This window comes from Triticum urartu, chromosome 1, assembly GCF_003073215.2.
Source record: "Triticum urartu cultivar G1812 chromosome 1, Tu2.1, whole genome shotgun sequence".
NCBI lineage: Eukaryota > Viridiplantae > Streptophyta > Magnoliopsida > Poales > Poaceae > Triticum > Triticum urartu.
In genome coordinates this window covers 491,444,040-491,452,074 of record NC_053022.1, presented here as the reverse complement: position 1 = coordinate 491,452,074, position 8,035 = coordinate 491,444,040, and positions in this window count along the sequence as shown.

Here is an 8,035-nt window from a genome sequence, read left to right as displayed (position 1 = left end):
TTATCATTGAGGGTTTTTCGACGCCGAGGCACCCTAAAAGCCTAAGCTTTCATCATTTCGGTTTTTATCGACACCGAGGCACCCTAAAAGCCATGCATTAGTCACAAGTACGCTGGGGCACTTGATCCTACTTAATTAACTACTAAGATACCCTGGCCCATGCATTAGTCACAAGTACCCCATATGTCCTATTTTTAGCAAAGTCATGCTAAAATTCACGGAAAATTTCAGCATGACCTTTGCTGAAAATAGGACATATGGAGTACCCGAATTTGCCGGAACGGAAGTTAATCGACATTCCGGCAAACTCAAGGGCCACTCGGGTGGACAAGGCAAAAAAGGCCTCCATCACAACATGGAAAATACATTGGCATGTGAAGAGGTGAAACAATATATGCATCTCCAAGCAGTATCATTCAACATTTTGGACAAACCACTACAAGCAACATGAGACACTGAAAACAATTGCTACCAATGAATCTACACTTCTATAAGAAAATAAATCAGAAACTTAGTCTGTCATCATTAGGCAGCCACCATTAGTTATTCCATTATGTTAAAGCAGAAATAGAAAAATAGACTGAAAACACTAAAATCAGAAACAAATCCAACTGTACAGGCCAATGCATATAGGAAAAGTGAGGGGTTGAACTTCATTTTTTTCAGGTTTTCTTGGGTGTATGAGGTCTGCTCTAATTTGTTTTGAAAAGTGAACCTGATGTACTGGCCAATGCATATAGGAAAAGTGAACCTGCTGTACAGGCCAATGCATATAGGAAAATTAAGTCATGGAGAGTTGTTCATGATGTTCCTTGCCTTTTTTTGTCGAACAAACTTGATGCTTAAATTTTGGGTCTGAACATCAAGGATTACTTTGTACTAGTTTACAGAGACGGGGCAGAACAGTTACTTGTTGTATATATATTGCAATGTTTCTCCAATTTATCAGCTCTCAGTCATAGTAGTACAATATACTTGGTGTATTTATGGGTCCACTTAGCATGAAGGAGCTTGATCAAATTGAGAATCAAACAGAAATATCGTCAAGCATATCAGGTCAAAGAAGGCAAAAAACTTGTTACATAAGGTAAGGTTCAACAGCTTCAGAACTTTTTCTGTGATACAAATACTGCTTCAGTTTAAGAACATGTTTTAGTTTTGAATTCTCCTAGTGAAAACCTACTTCAGAGCATCTAAATGGTGATGTATCCACTGTAGTTAGGATTTAGCTCAACTTTTAAGAAAAAAAGTCTATAGAGTTAGGTTCACTATATATGACAGTGTTGTTAGTGGTTCTGCCTTGCTTATGTCAAAGCCACATATTTTTGGAGAATAAGGTATTCCTTGATGAGCTATTTGACCTCACAAATAAGGTACTGATGGATCAGGAACTTCGTACAATCCTCACCCTAGATAGTATGCTCCTTCTGTTACTATTGTTTATTTAATGGCTAACAAAATGAGCTGCAAGAGCAAGAATTGCAGGATCAAAATGACCTCAGAAATCCTCCTACCGGCAGGAAGATCCAGCTTGCGAGGGGGAGAGGGGGAGAGGAGGAGGGGGAGCTCATGGGGGCGGTGGTGTGGACGGGGCGATGAGGTAGGGCGATGAGGTTCGGGTGGTGGTGGTGCGACGAGGTCCAGGAGGCGACGAGGTCCGGGTGGTGGTGGTGCTCCGGCGACGATGGTGTGGACGGGGCGGCGTCCGGGCCACCGGCGACGAGGGCGGCGGGGCGATGGCGTCCAACGAGGTGGGGCGACGGGGAGAGCGGCGCCGAGGAGACGAGGACGACGGGGCGGCGGCGTCGGGAGAGGAGAGGGCGGCGTCGCGGCGTCGGGGCGTCGCGGCGGAGACGAGGACGACGGGGCGGCGTCGCGGCGTCAGGGCGGCGTCGAGGCGGCAGGGCAGCGGCGTCGGGAGAGGAGAGGGGAAGGGGATCGAGGGCGAGGGCGAGGGAGAGAGAGGGGATAGGTTTGGGCCGGGGAGGAAATATGGATGGGGGCGGCACAATACTAATGGTGCACCACCCCTCGGTGCGCCATAAGTACATCCATACTAATGGCGCACCTCACCCTGGTGCGCCATTAGTATTTTTTTTTGATTTCTGCTCGAGCCAACAGGTTATCTTCCACCTGACCTGATCCACACCAAGTTCCCTCTACTAGCTCGACTGGTCAGCAGCCAGTTCTCACACCAGGAGGTCCTGGGTTCGATTCCCAGGCTCCACAATTTTTTTATGCATTTAAAATGTTGTTTGATACTTATTTGTGTTTAAATATGTTCAGATCCACACCAAGTTCCCTCTACTAGCTCGACTGGTCAGCAGCCAGTTCTCACACTAGGAGGTCCTGGGTTCGATTCCCAGGCTCCACAATTTTTTATGCATTTAAAATGTTGTTTGATACTTATTTGTGTTTAAATATGTTCAAACTTGTTTAAATCATAACAGTAATATTTTTTTATAAGACAGTAATAATTTTTTAAAAAATATCATCAAACAGTAATGCCGGTGGAGCGGGGGAGGGTGCGCGGGGTGCGGGGGGTCGGCGGCGGCGGTTGAGTAGGGGAGGGGTGCGGGGGGTCGGCGGCGGCAGTTGAGTAGGGGAATCGAGGGTGCGGGGGGTCGGTGGCGGCGGCCGGTGGACCAGGGGGTGCTTGGCGGCGAGGGGGACCGGATCTGGCGAGGTGGGATAGCGATCGAGATGGAGGGGGATCGAGATCGAGTGTCCATGAAATTTAAAAATATTCATGATAGTTCAAAAAGTGCCCATGAAATACAATCGAGAAATGAAGGCTACAATTTAAATACAATCGATCTTAGCTAGCTATCTGTTCACAATCTTCTTGCCCTTCTTTTTCGCAAATGGAGTTCTTCTATGGAACGGACGTCCTTTAGGTAGGGTGGTCCTGCTTCTTCTTGTGGTGTATGCTGCTACTTCATCATCGTCGTCATGTTCGATCCTCGGGTCGCCGTACTTGTCGAAGTCTTGCTCTTTGGCTACTCCATCCATTCCGATGATCTTCCTTTTGCCTCTCCTCATGACAACACGACTGGGCTTTGACGGGTCGGTAATGAAGAAGCATTGGTCCACTTGGGAAGCCAGTACCCATGGCTCATTTTTCGCGGTGACGTTTGCGCCCGCGGTCTTGGATTTGGCTTCGGGTATAACCATGGTGGTGAAATACCGGTCTTCTTTTAGGACGCTCTTGGCCCATCTGACACGGAATATCGGGACCTTCTCTCCAGCGTAGCTCAGCTCCCAGATGTCCTCGATCCTTCCGTAGTATCTGTCCTTGTCGTTACCAGTGTAGGATTCCATCGTTACCCCGAAGTTCTGATAACCATCGCTCTTCATGTCCTAGATAATTCATGCAGTAGGAGATGCACTCTTCGGTCAGAAAGCCCCAGGCTATGCTTCCCTCTGGACGTGACATGTTGCGAACGTATCCTTTGATGACACCATTCATCCTTTCGAACGGCATCATGCTGTGCAGGAACGTCGGCCCGAGTTGGATGATATCGTCCACGATATGGACCAGCAGACGCACCATAACGTCGAAGAATGCGGGCGGGAAGTACATCTCAAGCTCGCATAGTATCACCACGATCTCTTCCTGTAGCCTTCTGAGTTGCCTCACGCCAACAGACTTCCGAGAGATGACATCGAAAAAGTTGCATAGGCCAAATAGCGTTTCACGGACGTGCGCGTCCATGATCCCATGGATTGCAACTGGAAGTATCTGCATCATCAGCACGTGACAGTCGTGAGACTTCATCCCGCTGAACTTCAGCTTCGCTGGGTCTAGGTATCTGCTTATCTTCCCGCGTAACCGTAAGGAAGTTTTACTCCTAGGAGGCAGGTGAAAAACTGCTCGATCTCCTCCTGATTTAGAGTGAAGCACGCGGGAGGGTAGTCATTTCCGGTCTTCTTGGCCTTTTTGCCTTTGCGACGACTTTCCGTATCCTGCTTCACCTCATCATCATCATCATCATCATATATAGCGTGAAGCTCCTGCCTGATGCCCATTGATTTCAAGTCTGCCCTTGCTTTCGGCCCATCTTTGGTCCTCTCTGGCATGTTGAGCAGGGTACCAAGCAGACTCTCGCACACGTTCTTCGTGATATGCATTACATCAAGGCTGTGAGGCACACGGTGGATCTTCCAGTACGGCAAGTCCCAGAAAACAGACCTCGTTTTCCATACCTTCAGCAGCGGCTCTGGCGCCTTTCGCTTCTTTCCCGGCTCTGGCGCCTTTTGCTTCTTTCCTGGCAGTGGGCAGTCTTTCCAATTTTTCAACAGCTCGTTTATTTCCTCGCCGCTCCTCGTACGCGGGCGTCCTCGGGGTTCGGTTTCACCATCGAACAGATCCTTGCGTTTTCTCCACGGGTCATCGTCGCGAAGCCACCTTCGATGTCCCATGAACAGGGTTTTCGAAGACCCAGGATCTCTATCTAGCTGGCGATACGTTGTGTCATCCATGCACCTGACGCATCCAGAAAATCCGTGGACCACCTGCCCCGCGACATATCCGTAGCCGAGATAGTCGTGCACCGTCGTGAGCAGCGCGGCTCTCATAGGGAAATATTCTTTCTCTGCGGCATCCCACGTATTGGCTGGCATTTTCCACAGCGTGTCAAGCTCCTCTTTCAGCTACCCCAGATACAGATTGATGTCGTTCCCTGGTTGTTTTGATCCTTCAATTAGCATACTCATGTGAATGTACTTCCTCTTCATGCACAACCAGGGGGGAAGGTTGTACATCCACAAAAACACAGGCCAGGTGCTATGTGTGCTTCTCTGGCTGCCAAACAGATTGACTCCATCGGTGCTCGTGCCCAGCACGATGTTCCTTGGATTGTTCCCAAATTCTGGTTCTTCGAAGTTCAACTCTTGCCACTGGCTCGCATCCTTAGGGTGACTCAGCATCTTGTCTTTTTTATCTATCTCCGGATCATTTGCGTCATCTTCTCGCTTCTTCTCCTCCCTATCCGCGTGCCAACGCAGGAGCTTTGCTACCTTAGGGTCCGCGAAATACTGCTGCAGACAAGGAGTGATCAGAAAGTACCACACCACTTTTCGAGGAGCTTTCTTCCTCTTCTTGTATCGAGTGACGCCGCACACCGGACATATGGTAGACTCCGCGTGCTCGTCCCGATAAATGATGCAATTGTTCATGCACACATGGTATTTCACGTGCGGTAAATCCAGAGGACACACGATTTTCTTCGCGTCCTCCAAACTGGTCGGGCACTTGTTCCCCTTGGGAAGACGTTCGTGCCAGAATGACATGTTCTCGTCGAAGTATGCGTCGGTCATTTTGTGTTTTACCTTCATCTCTAGAGCCATGAGCGTTACTTTCAGGCGGGTATCCTCGGGCCTGCATCCTTCATACAATGGAGTAACCGCGTCTAACTCAAGTTGATCCATCTTGGCTTTCTCTCGGGCGGCAGCTCTTGCGTTATCCGTCTGCTTGAGAAGCAGCTCTTGAATATGAGGGTCCTGCACCCAGCCCATCGATGTTCCAGCATCGTCTGCTCCGCCGACATCATCATCTTCATGATCATGCCCGTCGTCTGCTCCGGCATCTTCCTCATCATCATGTCCTGCATCTTCTACATGATGACTGTGTACAGCATCACCGTCGTGATCATCTCCTGGGGATTCTTCGTCTTCTCGCCCGCCCGAGCCGCGGTGGTTGTCTTGCTGCCCTTCCTTATTTCTTGCCCGGCCCCCATGGACGACTTCGTAGTCATCTTCATCACCTTGCCACCGATAGCCATCCATGAAACCACGCAAGAGCAGGTGGTCCCGCACCTGCCCGGATTCCAGGTCCGCAATAAGGCTCTTCAGCTTGCATCTTCGACATGGACATCTTATCTCTGTCTCGTTCTTTTGAAGCATCTCGGCCTTCGCGGACCTCAAAAACCTATTCACGATGCCTTCGGTCATCGTGCGGACCATGGTCGCCTGCGGGGTAGAGCAAAACGATATTTTAGAACCAAGAAAAAATTTGGCATGACTTTCCCTAAAAATAGGACCAAAAAGAATGCTTAATGCCAAAATTCTCGCCGAAACGGAAATGAATCAACATTCCGGCAAAATATTGGCAACTATCGCATTTCAAATACCGGTACACCTCCAAATACAAACACATATGCAACACCACAAACATATGCAACACCACGAACATACATAGATCTAGCTAGGCCATAAAAAGTGCATGTGCACATTGTTGTAGGGAGAACAACATAAATATAGCTTCCCCCCTTACTTACCTATCAAAACAAGGTAATTTAACCACTTAAATTGAATGAATCTATGGTGGAAATGAGGTGAAAAAGAGGAGGCACCCGAGACAAGGAGGAGGTGGAGAGAATGAAGTGGGGAGAAAGTGAGTGTGGGTAGGAAAGGCTGTCCAAAATATCTTGTTGCTGCCCACTTACTAATGGCGCACCAACTCTAAATGCGCCATTAGTAATCCAGGTTACTAATGGCGCACCTTCTGGTGGTGCGCCATTAGTAGTTTTGCAAAAAAAACATACTAATGGCGCACTGTCCCACAGTGTGCCATTACTAGTTTAAACTAGTAATGGCGCATGGTGGAACAGTGCGCCATTAGTAGTTTTGCAAAAAAAGGAATAAAAAATATAATAAAAAAAACAACATTAGTGGCGCACTTTCCGATAGGTGCGCCATTACTAGTTACAACTAGTAATGACGCATTGTGTCTGGATGCGCCATTAGTATGTTTGGACAGGCGCACTAGTTCAAAAAAAATTTGATACTAATGGCGCACCCTGGGCCTGGTGCGCCATTAGTAGTTTCAACTCTAAAGGCGTATCAGAAGGTGGTGCGCCATTAGCGCACCGCTTGTCTGGTGCACCATTAGTGTCAATCCCATCTATAGCCCTTTTTCTAGTAGTGATCGGTTGGATCATGAAGACATACGACTACATCAACCGCATTGTGCTAACGCTTCCGCTTTCGGTCTATGATGATACGTAGACAATACTCTCCTCTCTCGTTGCTATGCATCACCATGATCTTGCGTGTGCGTAGGAATTTTTTTGAAATTACTACGTTACCCAACAGCCGGATAGATCAAATTAGTGGGGCCGAATTTGACTTTTGGTTTGGGACATATGTGGATATGAGAAAGTGGTTGAGGGCTTTTGGAGCATATCACTAAGCATTTTGAGCAAGCAAGCCATAAAGCAACACCTCATCCCCTTTTAATAGAATTGGCTTTTCCTATGGACTCAATGTGATCTTAGATCCCTAAAATGAAAATGTAGACTCTTGAGATTGAGCCAATGTGTGTCCTTAGCATTTTGTGGGGTCCACGTCTCTAGTCCATGCCATGCCAATCATTGAACTTTCTGACATGATTATCTTGAAAAATTATTAGTTCAATGAGCTATATGTTGTTAAGAGTTACCAAAACCACCCATGGATTAGTTGCATTTTCAAAGGAATGTAGGGGTAGGAAGGGAATTTGCATGTGACTATTTTTCTTGGACTATAAGACTTATACTTAGGTCATAAAATGCTTTTGAAATTATTTTACATGTTTGAATTCAAATTTATTCTCTAATTGAACCAAATGTATTTAAATTAGGGATATGAGAAAATGGAGGGATAAAATTATGATAATCATATGGGAGGTTAGGAATGTGATAAGAACAACATGTGGAAGACTTTGGAGCAATTAGAGAAGTTTGATTTTTAAAGGATTCAAATCCTTTACAATATGGATTTGAATTGAAACCAAGGTTTAAAATAGTTTCTGGCCTTGAAAACTAAAACTAAAATGGCTGATATTTTTAAAATGTCACATATTATTTAATGGAGGAAAAACATTGATGATGGCATGATATGCAAAATTAACAATGAATTAGAAAGAACAATTGCAAATAAGGGCTTGTTACATTTGGAATGTTTCACTTTTTCTTGGATGCCAATATTATTTTTAGAAATTACCAGCGATATTTGAAATCTTGGCGGCACCACTATCTACACCTACAAGGGTTTC